Here is a 16,477-nt window from a genome sequence, read left to right on the forward strand (position 1 = left end):
AAGAGAGGCAAAAGTAGAATATAGGACCAGGTCTACAGCGGTCAAAATGGCAGTTACGGAGGCAAAACTTCGAGTGGAAGAAATTCTGGCAAAAAAACATTAAAAAGGGGGACAAATCCTTCTTCAGGTATATTAGTGACAGAAAAAGAAACACAGGCGGGATAGTACGCCTTAGAAGACTGGACGGAAGTTACATGGAAGCAGATTCCGATAAAGCCGAACTACTGAATGAATACTTCTGCTCAGTCTTCACCTGTGAGGCACCGGGACACGGTCCGCAGTTGAAGGCAACACAAAGCACAGAAGACCCGTTTCAGAATTTTGAGTTCACACCAGGTGACGTTTACAGTGAACTGGCAAGACTCAAGGTGAACATCAGCACAAACCCTAGCCAACTTCTTTCAAAATAAAATTGCTGACCTAAGAGCAACTCTACCCACTACCATAACAAATGCTCTCCAATACCTCGAACCTCACGACCAAGACACCAGAGTCGACATGATATGGGACCACCTTGAGTACCCAGATTGGCATCAGTTCCTAAACCTATTCAACAAATACACTAAATCTAACTGTCTACTTGATGCATGTCCCCCTAAAATAATGATAGTTGCTCCTCCAAAATTTAAAAAGGAACTATTCGAATGGCTAACTTCCACCCTCACAAGTGGAACACTAAACAAAAAACTGGGACACATACTAATCACCCCAATCCCCAAAGATCACAAAACCTCTTCAGCTCTGACATCCAATTTCAGACCCATAGCAAGCATTCCTCTTTTCACAAAGATACAGGAAGGATTGGTCAACCTTCAACTAGTAAACTACCTAGACAAATTCAACATCCTTAGTGAACACCAATCAGGATTCAGGAAAGGATACAACACAGAAACTGTCCTAGCCTCCTTACTAAACCACCTTTATGACCTCTTTAGCAAAGGCAAAAGCGCACTAATCCTACAATTAGACCTTAGCAGCGCGTTCGACCTGGTAGATCATGAAATCATGCTACTGTGCCTTGAAGTGATGGGAATCTCTGGAAAAGCAAAGAACTGGTTCAAAGAATTCCTAACAAACAGATCCTATCAAGTAATCAGCAATGGTAATTATTCCAAACCATGGAAAAACCCTTCAGGCGTGCCTCAAGGTTCCCCACTATCTCCCACCCTTTTCAATATTTATATCGCCTCCTTAAGTCACCTCCTACAAAAACTAAATTTAATACACTACATTTACGCAGACGACATATCCATTCTAATCCCCTTAAATGACATCACAAAAGAAATTGTAGACAAGCTCTCAAACGTAATGACCGAAATCGATAAATGGACCATTAATTTCAAACTAAAACTAAACGCAGAAAAAACAAAAGTCTTTCTGGCTAGCCCTAATGACAAAATTACAAGAACATCGATAAAAATAAACAATCACGAGTACCCAATTTCCAAAAACATAAAAATACTCGGTATCACTCTAGACACACACCTAACTATGACTGACCACACAAACGCACTAGTGAAAAAATGTTTCTACACGCTATGGAAACTAAGGACCATAAAAAAATACTTTGACCCAACATCATTCAGGTTGTTGGTACAGGCACTGATCTTATCCATCCTTGACTACTGCAACATCATCTACCTGGGCATACCACAAAAAACAATAAAAAAACTGAGATTATTACAAAACACCGCCGTTCGTCTAATCTTCGGACTAAGAAAAAACGACCACATCAGCCCCTACTATAAAAAGTTGCATTGGCTTCCAATTGAAGCACGAATACTATTCAAATTTGCCTGCACCTGTTTCAGACAAGCCTGGGGACTAGCACCTTCATACCTACAAACCCACTTCATCCTTCACAACCCCACACGAGTGACCAGAAACAAAAACATCTTTGCATACCCAAAGATTACTGGCTGCAGATACAAATCATTCCTGGATAGAACCTTTAAGTTCCAAGCAAACAGACAGCAAGTCTGGCTGAAAAACTACATAAACAAACCCAATCTGTCTTACAGTGCATTCCGCAAATCGATCAAAACCGCCCTATTCGCAAAATTCACTGACTAAAATTGTCCCCTCCCTCTCTAGGACTCCCCTCCCTGAAGACGCCTTTCTTTCTCTCCCTCAAGAAGCTCCTCATGTACTCATATATTCGCTGTTCCTAGAACTCCAATTCAAATGGAAGTTCTAAAAAAAAAAAAAAATACTCAGATATTCTTTACCCTCTGAACACCAATCTGTACGTAACTTTCCCTTCTACACTATTGTATTATATTTAGACTCATTGTATGGTATTGTATTAAGACTTATCAAGACTTAAGTATCGTATTGTATTTAGATCTATTATATTGTATTGTATCTAGACTTGTTGCATTACATTGTACTGTATTGTACATAGACTCATTGTACTGTATTATATGTTGACCTATTGTACTGTATTGAGACCTCTTGTTATTCGCTGAATGTCCAGCCTTCTTGCAATGTAAACCGCCTAGAAGTCGCCTGACTATGGCGGTATAGAAAAATAAAGTTATTATTATTATTATTATTATAACAAAGCCATGGGAACAGACAATTTGCACCCAAGAGTGCTCAGAGAATTGAGCGATGTCCTGGTGAAACCGTTGGCTGAGCTATTCAATCTCTCCCTAAGTAAGGGGAAAGTTCCCCTGGACTGGAAATTAGCTAATGTCGTTCCTCTGCATAAAAAGGGTTGCAGGGCAGAGGCTGCGAATTATAGACCGGTGAGTCTCACATCAATAGTGTGCAAACTCATGGAAACACTAATTAAAAGCAAATTGGACACGATCTTGAATGAAGGGAATCTTCGGGATCCCAGTCAGCATGGATTCACCAAGGGTAGGTCCTGCCAATCCAGTCTCATCAGCTTCTTTGACTGGGTAACAAGAAAGTTGGACTTGGGAGAGTCTTTGGACGTCGTGTACCTGGACTTCAGTAAAGCTTTTGACAGTGTCCCACACCGCAGGCTGCTAAGCAAGATGGAATCGATGGGTTTAGGAGACACACTAACTGCATGGGTCAATGATTGGCTGAGTGGCAGACTTCAGAGGGTGGTGGTTAATGGTACCCTCTCTAAAACATCGGAGGTGACCAGTGGAGTGCCGCAGGGCTCGGTCCTGGGTCCACTCCTTTTCAACATATTTATAGGGGATCTGACTCAAGGGCTTCAAGGTAAAATAACACTATTCGCCGATGACGCCAAACTATGTAATATAGTAAGTGAATGCAGTTTACAGAATTATATGGTGCATGACCTGCTTACATTGGAAAGTTGGTCCTCAACCTGGCAGCTAGGCTTCAATGCTAAGAAATGTAAGGTCATGCACCTCGGAAGCGGAAATCCATGCAGGACGTACTTCTTGAACGGAGAAACTTTAACTAGGACTTCAGCAGAACGAGATTTAGGAGTAATCATCAGTGCAGACATGAAAACTGCCAATCAAGTGGAGAAGGCTTCATTTAAGGCAAGGCAGATATTGGGTTGTATCAATAGAAGTTTCGTCAGCCGAAAGCCTGAAGTCATAATGCCGTTGTACAGGGCCATGGTGAGACCTCATCTGGAGTACTGTGTGCAATTCTGGAGGCCACATTACAGTAAAGATGTGCGCAGAATTGAATCGGTTTAGTGGACGGCCACCAGGATGATCTCGGGGCTCAAGGGTCTCTCGTACGAAGAGAGACTGAACAAATTGCAGCTCTACACTCTCGAGGAACGTAGGGAGAGGGGAGACATGATCGAAACATTTAAGTACCTCACGGGACGTGTCGAAGTGGAAGATAATATTTTCTTTCTCAAGGGACCCTCGGCCACAAGAGGGCACCCACTCAAACTCAGGGGTGGAAAATTTCATGGCGACACCAGAAAGTATTTCTTCACAGAGAGAGTGGTTGATCATTGGAACAAGCTTCCAGTGCAGGTGATCGAGGCAGACAGCGTGCCAGACTTTAAGAATAAATGGGATACCCATGTGGGATCCCTACGAGGGTCAAGATAAGGAAATTGGGTCAATTAGGGCATAGACAGGGGGTGGGTAAGCAGAGTGGGCAGACTTGATGGGCTGTAGCCCTTTTCTGCCGTCATCTTCTATGTTTCTATATAGACAACTTGTTATACTAGCATCAGAAGACACCAACCAATGACTTCACCAAATCTACCATAACTTGGTCAAAGATCTTATACCGGTAATGGAAAGTGATGATTAATGCATTCCACAACAAAAAGGAAAACACAACCCCACATATAGCAACGCAAACCACAGGAGATTTTACAAGCACACCCCTGAGGAAGGCTTTTCATTAAAGCCGAAGCACTGACCATGTTGGGGTCCAGTATGAAAAAGATTAAAGACTCTCTGATAGGCTTGCATTATTTTTTGCATATGTTTTAGCTATTTATATGTTTTTAATCAATTGATTGTTCTTTGAGGCTGATATATTGTCTCCTTGGCAGAGCTTTGGGTTCTGGCCCAGAAATAACTAAGAAAAAGGAAAATTTAAATGAAATCAGTAATTTAAAGAGCTCATATGCATGGATGGGGAGAGGGACCTTGGGGTGATAGTGTCTGAGGACATGTCTGGGGATCTGGACGGCTTTTCAAAACCTGGCACTTTGTCCGGGTTTTGAAAAGCTTCTGGCAACGAGCAACGTTGGGATGGCATTCGTGCATGCGCAGATGTAACGCAGTTACATCACGCGCATCACACCAGTGCACACGCGAATGATGTTCAACGTTGCTCATAGCTCATGCAGGTTGAGAGAGTGGAACAGGCCGGGGCCATGGGTCTGGATTTTCCATTTGGAAAATCTGGTAACCCTAATCTTTCCCCTCTCTGTACCTTCCCAGCCTCCCACTATCCAGTCCACAGTCCAAACTTATTAGTTTAGTTTAGAAGTGCCCAAATTGCATTTAACTCAATACATACCTGCCAAATCTTGAGTTGAGGAAGACCGTTATTTCTTCTCTTTCATTCTGTAGTCAAGATCCTGAAGGGCATAGAAAAAGTAGACAGAGACAGATTTTTCAAATTATGGGGAACCACAAGTACAAGGGGGCACTCGGCGAAATTGAAAGGGGACAGGTTTAGAACAAACGCTAGGAAGTTCTTTTTCACCCAGAGGGTGGAGGATACATGGAATGCGCTTCCGGAGGCTGTGGTAGGCAGGAGCATGTTACAGGGCTTCAAAGAAGGTTTGGATAGGTTCCTAGAGGACAAAGGGATTGAAGGGTACAGATAGGAGTAGAGGTAGGAGGAGTAGAGGTAGGTTATAGGGATAAGAGTAGAGGTAGGTTATAGAAATAGTCAGGGACCACTGCTCAGGCAATAGGCCTGATGGGATGCCGCGGGAGCGGACCACTGGGTGAGATGGACCTCTGGTCTGTCTCAGCGGAGGCAACTTCTTATGTTCTTACTAGTGTTTAAGCCCGTTACATTAACGGGGTCCTAGAATATATGACTGGCTGTCTGTCTTTATTTATGTCTCTCTCCCTGCTCCTGTCTCTTTCTTCCTTTCTTTCTGTCTCTCTCCCTCCTGCAATTTTTCCCTAGCCTCCTTTGTCTGTCTGTATTTTTTTCTGTCTCTCCCCTCCCCCCCCACTTTCCTTTGCAGAAGCAGCAGTGATATTTCCCTTCCCCTCCAAATCCCTGTGTAGTAGTAGCAGCATTTCCCCCCACCACCACCCCATTCCCTTCTCTTCCCCCCCTCCCCCACTTTCCTTTGCAGAAGCAGCAGCGGTATTTCCCTTCCCCTCCAGGTCCCTGCTGAAGCAGTAGAAGCATTTTCCCCCACACCCCATTCCCTTCTCTTACCGTGAGCTGCCCTGCTCCGTTCGGCCCCTCCCACTTCCTTTCCAGCGTGCTGGCCTGCTGTGGCTGAAGGTTTTTTTTCGGCGGCTCTTCTCACGATCCCCGTGGTGGCAGTTCCTCCTGTTCAAAGCGGCCTGCTGAGGTTCGCGGCCGGCTGTAACGAACCTCGCAGGCCGCTCTCCAACTTGGTAGCATGTTCCCTCAGACGCGATTACGTCAGAGGGAACGTGCTACCATGTGGAGAGCGGCCTGCGAGGTTCGTTACAGCCGGCCGCGAACCTCAGCAGGCCGCTTTGAACAGGAGCGGTAACGTTTTTTGCGGGAAGGGGGGAGTCTAGTAAGTACACAGGGCCGGACGCAAGAGGAGCCGCCACCGCGAAAAACCCCAGCGAGACCGCGAGTGTGGGGCCATTGCAAAGAGCTGACTTCTGCAGCGCCGTAGTCAATTTTGTTTTGAATGTGTGAGCAAGCAGTGAGTTTTTTTTTCCTGCAGGAGTGTATGAGTGGTAGTGGTTGTTGCGGGAGAGGAGGGGGTAGTTGGAATTTGTCAGCTTCGCGTGGGGCCGTAGTAAGCGCGGGGCATGCTGCAGTCTTGGCGGCCACGGACATACGGATCACGGAAGCACGCCGATAAGACTGCGCATGCGTCGCCTACGGTTTTATTATATAGATGTCCTGGAAATGTGAAATTCTGAAACCAGAAAAAACTGTCCTGCAGGACTCCAAACTATAAAACAGCAAAGAAACATCTGAGTAAATCTAACTACTGTATAGCATCAATCCTGACCAGCTTGTGTATCATATGTATCGGCAGCAGCATGGGCTGGTGTTTTCTTAGGGGACTCAGAAGGTCTAGTTCTGCCACTATCTAGTCTGAGAAAGTGTATTTGGGTCTCAAGGCTATCTTATCATGGGGGGCTAGGTAATCCTAATCTTTCATAACTACTGTATCTTGGTATCATTGACAGTTGTAATGAAATTAATTTCTACATAGCCAACAGATGTTAGAATTTGGTTGCAAAATCATGCAACAGCTTCCTCATTTGTTATAAGTAGAGTTGCCACCTATCTATAGACACTCAGAGGGCACCTAATATGTTCACATTCTGTACAGGAAAACAGATGCCCACTTTTCTTTATAGCATACTAGAATAATCGGGTACTTAGGTGCCAGCACTTACTAGGGAACTGGTATAAATATCTGTGCTAAGTTCCAATGAAATACCTGTACTCCTAGATTCTGTAGAGGTCTGTCGCTCAGTTAGGGGCATGGATAACAAATCCACGTGCAAAGTAATTGTCGAAACTGACGTTAATAATAGTTGGTGTTAACAAGCATGTAACCCCCTTCCCCCTTTTACTAAACTGCTGTGGCCTGGAGGGCTAAATGTTTTGATGTTTCAATGCTCATGAGTGTCAGAGCATCATTGGAGCAATTATCATCCCAGGTTGCGGCTGAAACCTCTACCTCAGCTTAGTAAAACAGGGCCTTAATTAACATTAGGAGTTACATGTGGATCTGCCCTGCTGGTAATTATGGAACCCCTGATGTTAAATTGCGATATAGACAAATACAGATCAGTTTTAGGAGGTATGGAAGGGCACTTTCGAAAGCCGAGCTTAGACATTTTGTGGAACACACACAAAAATCCAGTACCAAACATTCCCATTTTCAAAACTGCAAAATGTCCATCTTTTTGAACCATTTTCCAGATCATTTAACTTATTTATAAATGATCTGGAAATTAGAACGACGAGTAAGGTGATTAAATCTGCAGATGACACTAAACTGTTCAAAGTTGTTAAAATGCATGCGGATTGTGAAAATTTGCAGGCGGACCTTAGGAAGTTGGAAGATTGGGCGTCCAAATGGCAGATGAAATTTAATGTGAACAAATGCAAAGTGATGCACATTGGGAAGAATAACCTGAATCACAGTTACCAGATGCTAGAGTCCACCTTGGGGATTAGCGCCCAAGAAAAGGATCTGGGTATCATCATAGACAATACGATGAAACCTTCTGCCCAATGTCAGGTGGCGGCCAAAAAAGTAAACAGGATGCTTTGAATTATTAAAAAAGGGATGGTTAACAAGACTAAGAATGTTATAACATCCCTGTATCGCTCCATGGTACGCCCTCTTAATTCTCCTTCTCTTAATTTCCTTCTCATTTATTTTCCCCCACCAGTAACCAAAACCTCGCTTTCTGCTCTTATTTCTACCATAACTGACTTCAATACCGCCTATCCTGACTCCATAATCCTTGGTGATTTTAACATTCATTTCAACTCTCCTAACCATTACAATACTTCTGAACTCTTAACCTTGATCTCTGACCTATCATTATCTTCTCTCATTTCTAAACCTACACACTCGGCTGGTAATATTTTAGACATGGTTTTCTGCCCATCTTCTATTAACCATCTTTTTCAAAATTTTCAATTTTATTCCTTACCATGGTCAGATCACACTCTCATTACCTGGCAATTAGACCTCCCTGCAAAATTAAACCAAGTCCAACAAAAAATAAATACCTATACCTTCCGTAACACTAATAAAATAACCCTTTCGGATATTCAGACCTCCTTCGACCTAAATCTCAAAGACTTCTCTGCTCTCCCCATTACAGACCAATTTTCTCTTTGGGAAGCTTCCACCAAATCCTTACTAGATTCTCTAGCCCCTCCATTAGAAAAAAATCCCATCTCAAATCAAACTCAAAAATCAAAACAACAACCTTGGTATAACGAAAAACTCGCTCTCCTTCGTAAACAACTTCGCTCCGTAGAGCATAAATGGCGTACAACACGCCTCAATAATTTCCTCCTTCTGTTCAAGGAAAAAGCTTCTCATTACAAAAAAGCCATTCAACAAACAAAAAAAGAATATTACTTGAAACTCATTACCACCACCCGTAACTCTTCTACCCTTTTTAACCTCGCCCAGTCTCTTTCAAAATATTCGAAGAAAAAAAACCCGCCCCCTACTACCCAGCCATCTGCAGACGAATTATCACTTTTCTTCGACAGAAAAATTAAGGACATCAGATCACATCTTGGACCTTCACTTCCTGCTTCCTCTCCTCACATTCACATTCCCAATGCTTCTACTCAAATATCATTCAGCTCTTTTTCAAACTTCAAAATGCCCCCTCTAGCAAATCTTCTTCTCATTCTTCAATCTTTAAATACTTCCAATAATCTTTCGGAAAGTATTCCCCCTTCGCTCCTTAAAAAATTATTTTCTTTCTTCGGCCCTTACATTTGGGAAATGATATCCAAGTCTCTCTCTGACAGTCTAGTACCAACTGCTTGGAAAACAGCTCTTATTTTCCCTAAACTTAAACAACATAATTCAGATCCTTCTTTGCCTAAAAATTACCGCCCTATAGCCAATCTACCTCTAATCTCGAAACTAACGGAAAAAATTATTCATACCCAACTTACAGAATTCATTGAAAAAACCCATGCCTTACATCCATGGCAAACTGGCTTTCGCGCTTCTCATTCAACAGAACTGTCTCTGTTAGGCCTTATCTCAACGATACATTATTACCATGATCATCAAAAATCTGTTATTCTCATTTCTCTGGATCTGTCCGCAGCCTTTGACACTATCGACCACTTTCTTCTTATTAATAGACTTAAGGACTGTGGTATCACAGGCCCAGCCCTTTCTTGGTTCACATCCTACTTTAATGAACGTAGTTCTACAGTCCATGTAAAGAACGAAACTTCTCAACCTATATCTCTAACATACGGTGTCCCACAAGGTTCGATTCTCTCCCCACTACTATTTAATATCTTCCTATCTCCCCTACTTACTTTAGCTCAATCTATTGGATTTACAATATTTGCCTACGCTGATGATATACAACTCCTTCACCCAGTCAACACCTCAAACATATCTGACATAAAAGACATAAACGATAAATTAGACATTATATATGACTGGCTTTTCTCAAATAAACTCTCCCTTAATATCGATAAATCTCGTGCCATCCTAATTCCAACTAACAACTGTGCCCCCTTACCGGGACAACCTTCCATTAATTCCATTCCAATACAAATAGAAACAAAAATAAAACTATTAGGCGTCATCATTGATAAAGACCTCACCTACCATGACCATATCAGTTCAATTGCAAAAACTTGCTTCTTCAAACTTCGCATTATCCGGTCACTACTCTCAATCTTAGAGACCGATTCAATCAATATCTTAATCCACTCCTTAGTCATTTCTCACTTAGATTATTGCAACTCTCTTCTCAACGGTCTCCCCCAAAAAGAAATCCGATGCCTACAATTAATACAAAACACAGCAATAAAACTCATTCACAAAATAGGCAAATTCGAACATGTTACTCCCCTCCTCAAAGAGGCACATTGGCTCCCTGTTACCCATCGTATCACCTATAAAATCATACTACTCTCCTTTAAAATAAAACACTTTCACCAACCCTTATTTCTCGACAAACTTCTCATTCCCTAATGTTTCCCACGCATTCTAAGGTCAACTGATCAAAAACTTCTCTTTATTCCCTCCATAAAAGACTTTTACTACACCCGCAAACCAAATTTCGCAGTAACTGCCCCAACATTATGGAATTCTTTACCACAGCAACTCCGCGATGAACAACATTTAGACAAATTTAAGATAAGCCTAAAAACTTTTTTATTTTGTGACGCCTTTGGCTACGTTTAGACTTACCTATAACTCTCCTCTTCTGTCTCTTTTTTTTTATTTTTTTTTTTATTTCCTTTTTCTTTTTTCCTCCTATTCTTTCTCTTTTTCCTTTCTAAAACAACCAACCGCTTTGATAAAGCAACCCACCCTATATGTTTTTTCCCCTTTCCCACTGTCTCCATTTCTTCTCCAACATGTAACTTTTCCCTCCCCTTCCCTTTTACCCTCACTCTCAAGTCTGTCCAGTCGATATTATTTATGTTCACCTAATCATTTTTAATTCTTAATATTTTATCTTACTTTTATCTTTTTTATAGATTTATTGTAAACCGTCCAGATATCCTTTGATGGTCGGTATATTAAAAACCAATAAACTTGAAACTTGAACTCATCTGGAGTATTGCATTCAATTCTGGTCTCCTTATCTCCAGAAAGATATAGTGGCACTAGAAAAGGTTCAAAGAAGAGCGACCAAGATGATAAAGGGAATGGAACTCCTCTCGTATGAGGAAAGACTAAAACGATTAGGGCTTTACAGCTTGGAAAAGAGATGGCTGAGGGGAGATATGATTGAAGTTTACAAAATCCTGAGTGGAGTAGAACAGGTACAAGTGGTTCGATTTTTCACTTCGTCAAAAATTGAAAAGACTAGGGGACACTCAATGAAGTTACAGGGAAATACTTTTAAAATTTATAGGAGGAATTTTTTTCACTCAGAGAATAGAGTTAAGCTCTAGAACGCATTGTCAGAAGTTGTGGTAGCGTAGCTGGTTTTAAGAAAGGTTTGGACAATTTCCTGGAGGAAAAGTCCATAGTCTGTTTTTAAGACATGAGGAAACCTCTGCTTGTCCTGGATCGGTAGTATGGAATGTTGCTACTTTAGGAGTTTTGGCCAGGTACTAGTGACCTGGATAGACCACCGTGAGAACGGGCTACTGGGCTATTCTTATGTTCTTACTGGTCGCTGCAAAGATTTCAGAGATGAAAAGTCCATTCTTTTGTTCTTGACAAAATTACTTGTGGCAAATGTCAATCGAATACAATTTTTGCCGTTTCCAAAAGATGAAAGAGCTCAGTTTGAACTACAATTAATAGACTTGAAAAATAAAGATGTGTGGACTTCAAAATTTACATCTTTACAAATGGAACTAGAAAATCTAGAAAGAGAAAAGGCAACTTTAAGCCATGAATCACAAATGGACAAAACTTTCCAACTGTCGAAAGGAGGACCAACTGATTTTTGAAACATGGAACAGCCTCCAGACTATTATTGTCAACTCAAAATAGTAGCATTTGGAATTTTGACGATTATTGGATCCATTTATTATTGAGTGGAGATGTTCTCCAACAAGAATGATATCAAAAGCAAGCTAAAAAGTCTGCTTAATGATGTAAGCTTGGAATCCTGTATACAATTGAATTCTTCCAAATACTCATCTAACATGAAACAACTTTGTGCGGAAATACAGTTTCAAAAGTCTCATTAAATTGTTTTTCTTTATTTTCTGTAAAAACTTCCATATCGCATTCTGTAAGTACTGTACTTCCATATCACATTAAAAATTGTATCTCAAATCCCCTTCTCTAACCATTGTGTCTCTATGTAAATCTTGGGTTAAACATTAAGGATAAAATGGCTCTTTACTTTAAAAAGGTTGCTGACCCCTGATCTACAAAATAGGTTTCAAAAATAGTGAATTGGAAGGGTTTGACAAGAAAAATGTTCAGCTAGCCCGGAACTTCCTTTCCGACATAAGAATTGACATTGGAGGGTGTGGGGGGGGAGGCTGTGGGCCCGGCGCTTGTACATGCCTGGCCTAGCGTCAGGGAAGTAGGGAGAAATCGGCGGTGGTAGCTTGGGGGGGCAGGGAGAGAGAAAGAAAGAAAGGGGGGCAGGAAGAGGAGGGGGCAGGGAGAGAGAAAGATAAAGTTGGACTCATGGAGGGACAGAGAGGAGATGTTGATTGGGGAATGGAATGAGGTCTGGAGGAGAGGAAGCATGCAAGAGGCAGAAAGAAAGAAAGGAAGGCGGAAAGAAAGAAATATTGGATTAACAGTCAGAAGAAGGAAATGCAACCAGAGACTCATGAAATCACCAGGCAGCAAAGGTAGGAAAAATGATTTTATTTTAAATTTACTGATCAAAATGTGTCCAAATTTATATCTGCTGTCTATATTTTGCAATAGGGCCCCCTTTTTATTAAACCGTGATAGTGGTTTTTAGCGCAGGGAGCCTATGAGTGTCAGGAGCAGCGCAGGGCATTCAGCGCAGCTCCCTGTGCTAAAAACTGCTATCGTGGTTTAGTAATAGGGGAGGGAGTATATTTGTCTATTTTTATATAGTTGTTACTAAAGTGACATTGCATATTTTAAAGTCATCTGCCTTGACCTCTTTGAACACCCCCCCCCCAAAATATAAATGATAATTAACATTTTCTCTGCGTACAGTGTGCTTTGTGTTTTTTAAAAATTTTATTGTTGGTAGATCATTTTGAATTGGTCATTTTAAAAGTAGCTCGCAAGCCAGAAAAGTGTGGGCACCCCAGGCTTAGATCGTCTCCAGTTGATACAGAATACAACTTATTTTTGGAAAGATCATGTATCTCCATGGTTGCAAAAACTTCACTGGCTTCCGGTCCAACATAGGATACAGTTTAAGTGTGCACGTGTTGTTTTTAAATTTCTTTATGGAATATTTGATCCTTTGATTCCTCTTAATTGGAATTCTCTTAGATCTTGCTAGTCCAGAATTACAACAATTTATAAATTTGTATTTCCTTCTCCTTAAGAATTTAAATGTACTGGGAAGCTCAGTAAAACTATTACATTTAAACTGGTGGGAATTTGGAATGGAGTCGCTTAAGCCCTCCCTCCGACATCTGCGCTGACATCGTGGAAGACTTCCGATCGGCTGTGTGCTGCGGCAGGGCAGGTAGGTAGAAGACGAGCCTCGCGAGAACATCCAACCCCACAGGAACCCCATGACCCTAGGGGACGTCCCCAGATTCTCTAAGACTGTTAGGTCAATTACATCAATTTTGAAAAAGTTTAAAAACTTGGTTATTCTCCCAATAGTTATCCAGGAGTATTAGCTGACGAACAGTAATTAAGTATATTCTATTCTTAACCTTTACCGTCCATCTAATCTTAACTAATAGTATTTCTTCTACATAGTCTATTAGTTTGTTATTCTTCTTTCTAATTGAATTGTAAACCGAGTCGAGCTCCTTCGGGAGATGATCCGGTATATAAATTAAAGGATTAGATTAGATCACGAGGAACAGCAGCAGGTTTTGAACCCTGAATTTGCTGGTTGCTCGTCCAGAGATCTAACCAGTTCTCGTTATAGTGCCTTTTGCCATTTGGATGAGTGCTGGTAAGCGAGATTCAGAGGCTCCGCCCGGAGAGCGCTACTGAAAATGGGTACAGACTACCTCAGCGCTATCTAGAGTACTTAGTGGCTGGGGGACGTACGCTCCAGACAGTCCGTGGCATTCAGCCACTATGCACAGAATTTGGCCATCCAAAATCTTTCCTGCCTGACTATCCGGAGATCGGCTAAATGTGGAACCAGTCGTAGAGCAGCGGTCGCTGTTGAATTTATCGCCATGAACTGAATACAACAGGTTTAAATGCACTGACCTTTGATCCATGATCCAATTGTTTGTAATTATTCTTGCTTTTCTGGAGGAGGCTGTGGGAGAAGCCTCTGCTTACCCTGGATCGGTGGCATGGAATGCTGCTACTAGTGACCTGGATTGGCTACTGGGTTAGATGGACCTTTGGTCTGACCCAGGAAGGCTTTTCTTAGGTTTTTTATACTGTATTTCTTATCTTTATGTTTTAGGGCTACATGTTGATTAAAATTTGTAATTGCATGGTTAAAGGTATGGGCTTCTTGTCTAAAGACAATCGGTTCCTCCAAATGGGTTAGTTTTTGCGTTTCTGACAGTTGCAAAGCCATTAAACTAGAGAATGAAGTGGGTGATTAGCCTGAAAGCTGAGAACTAGTATAAGACATGGAAGACCCCCTCCCAACCCCCCTGGAGCCCTTTCTCCTGTTTTGGAAGCAGCAAGATCAGGACGCTGCATGGCCTCCTTTGAAAGCTCTTACCGGTTGAATTTCAGGATCCTGCTGCAGCCCTGGGCTTTGCACTTTCTCCTGCAGAAACTTTCACTGATCCGCAGCTGCCATTTCTCCTGTTACCTCTCTCTTAAAGGGAAAGGCAAGCTCCACTTCCTGTCCTGACTCCCCCCTCCCCCCCTGTCAGAGCTTTTCTTGCTGCTGATTACGAAGCTGCCAAATCAAAAAGGTGTCATCTGCTTTTCTTGCTTTGATGTAGTTCCAGCAAGTGCACTGGACATTCGTCCTGTTTTTCTGCTTAAATGCCCAGTGGAGGGCTGGACTGACTACCCAGAGCAAAGGCAGCTGCCACTGCTGCTGTTCCTCCTCCCACCCCCTGCTAGTGCTGCAGGAGCCAATTGGAGAGCAGAGCTGTCAGCACAGGAGATGCAGCCAATCAAAGGGCTGCAGGGACCTGATGTGTCAGTGCTGGTCCACGTCAGGGACTTGGCAAAGGTATCGAGAGCGACTCTGCATGTCTGTGACAAAACACTTCCGGGGGAGAGGGGAGATTCATTCTTCCCTAGCTATTTGTTTTGGTCGCCTGAGTCCTCCTTGTGCCTCCCAACAGATGTTGGAAAGCAATAGCTGTCTGAAGATTTAGAAGAAAAGCAGCAAATCATGGAGGGAAATATTGGATCAGTATTTGAAAGGATTAACGAGCATTTGGGGTGTGACGCAGGTCATAGGAGCCAACTTTTGAAAATGATTGGGGGTGCTGAACCCAAAACTCAGCCAGCAAATAAAATCCAAATATATGTGGTAGTGAATGACCAATCTGTATTTAAATGTCAACAGCAGGGCAGGTAACGTCTCTGTCTCTGCGGTATAGTTTGTATCCTGGTAGCACCATGTCCCGATGATGTCAACATTATCCTTTTGTGCCACAGCTTCTAATTCACCAATCTTATTTCTAAGGCTCCTTGCGTTCATGTACAGTTCTCTTCCTGTCAGGCATTGCACCCAGGCATTGCCCCCAGCCCCCTTCCTCCCCTCCCTCCCCTATCAGACTCTGCACCCAGCACCCTTCCTTCCCTCCCCATCAGACTCTGCACCCTCCATCCCAGGCTCTGCACCCTGCCACCCTCCCTGCCCTAGCCTCATACCTCACAAGAATTTGCAGGAGCCATTAAGGAAGCCGCTCAGCACTGAGCAGCAGCGCCAAATTGCGCGCTTGCTCGTGCTTCTCAGCAGACGAAGGCACTCATGGAAGCCTGTTAACAGTAGGACAAGAAATTAGAAAGTTCACTCCTGCCTGCTGCACCTCCACCGGGGATCGGCATTAAAGGTATGAGGTTAGGACAGGGTGGGGTGCACAGCCTTGCTGCTGCGGTGGTGGCCTGCAATAATTTTGGAAGGAGGTGTATTGGCTCGAATATAAACAGAGACCCCCATCAAAAATCCCGGTTTATATTTGAGTTTATACACTATTCAAGAGAATAGAATGGCAATACCCTCTGTTTATAGAGCTAGATGGGAGTCTACTCGAAATAAAGCGTTCTACTTTGCAGTTCCAAACTTATGGAACCATATGCCATGAGAGTTGAGATTAGAGGCAAAATTAAAATCTTTCAAAATTATGTTAAAAAACAGGGTTTTTTTAAAGAAGTATTTGGGCAAGATTTAAATCAATCCGATATTACTTACATATTCTAAATGTTCTAGATCTTGTCAGCAGTCTGGTGAAATTTTAAAGTTCAATGGTAATTTTATGAGTTTTATTTAGGAGGGAATTTTTTTTGGTATGGTTAGATTTATTCTGCACAACAATGGAGTATTTTTAAGAGTGAATGTTTCATAGTATGTCTGTTGTTTATATGGGCCAGGTCTATACT

At 42.3% G+C, this 16,477-nt stretch overlaps 2 protein-coding genes across 4 annotated transcripts in view; both read right to left on the reverse strand.

Moving 5' to 3' along the window:
• LOC117357237 (DNA excision repair protein ERCC-8-like) overlaps positions 1–16,477 on the reverse strand; it is a 116,228-nt gene that overhangs the window by 81,018 nt on the left and 18,733 nt on the right. The window contains exons 1-2 of one of the 2 annotated variants that reach the window (XM_033937611.1): positions 14,634–14,685; positions 4,951–5,011 (exon numbers count right to left, since the gene is read on the reverse strand). The gene's annotated coding sequence lies outside the window, so the exon portion shown is untranslated. Of the gene's footprint in view, positions 1–4,950; positions 5,012–14,633; positions 14,686–16,477 lie in introns of those variants that run through there. The other variant, XM_033937624.1, reaches the window with a different exon arrangement.
• Positions 1–16,477, reverse strand: part of SDHAF1 (succinate dehydrogenase complex assembly factor 1) — a 48,855-nt gene that overhangs the window by 13,602 nt on the left and 18,776 nt on the right. The window contains exons 1-2 of one of the 2 annotated variants that reach the window (XM_033937649.1): positions 14,634–14,730; positions 4,951–5,011 (exon numbers count right to left, since the gene is read on the reverse strand). The gene's annotated coding sequence lies outside the window, so the exon portion shown is untranslated. Of the gene's footprint in view, positions 1–4,950; positions 5,012–14,633; positions 14,731–16,477 lie in introns of those variants that run through there. The other variant, XM_033937654.1, reaches the window with a different exon arrangement.

Source organism: Geotrypetes seraphini, chromosome 1 (genome assembly GCF_902459505.1).
Source record: "Geotrypetes seraphini chromosome 1, aGeoSer1.1, whole genome shotgun sequence".
NCBI lineage: Eukaryota > Metazoa > Chordata > Amphibia > Gymnophiona > Dermophiidae > Geotrypetes > Geotrypetes seraphini.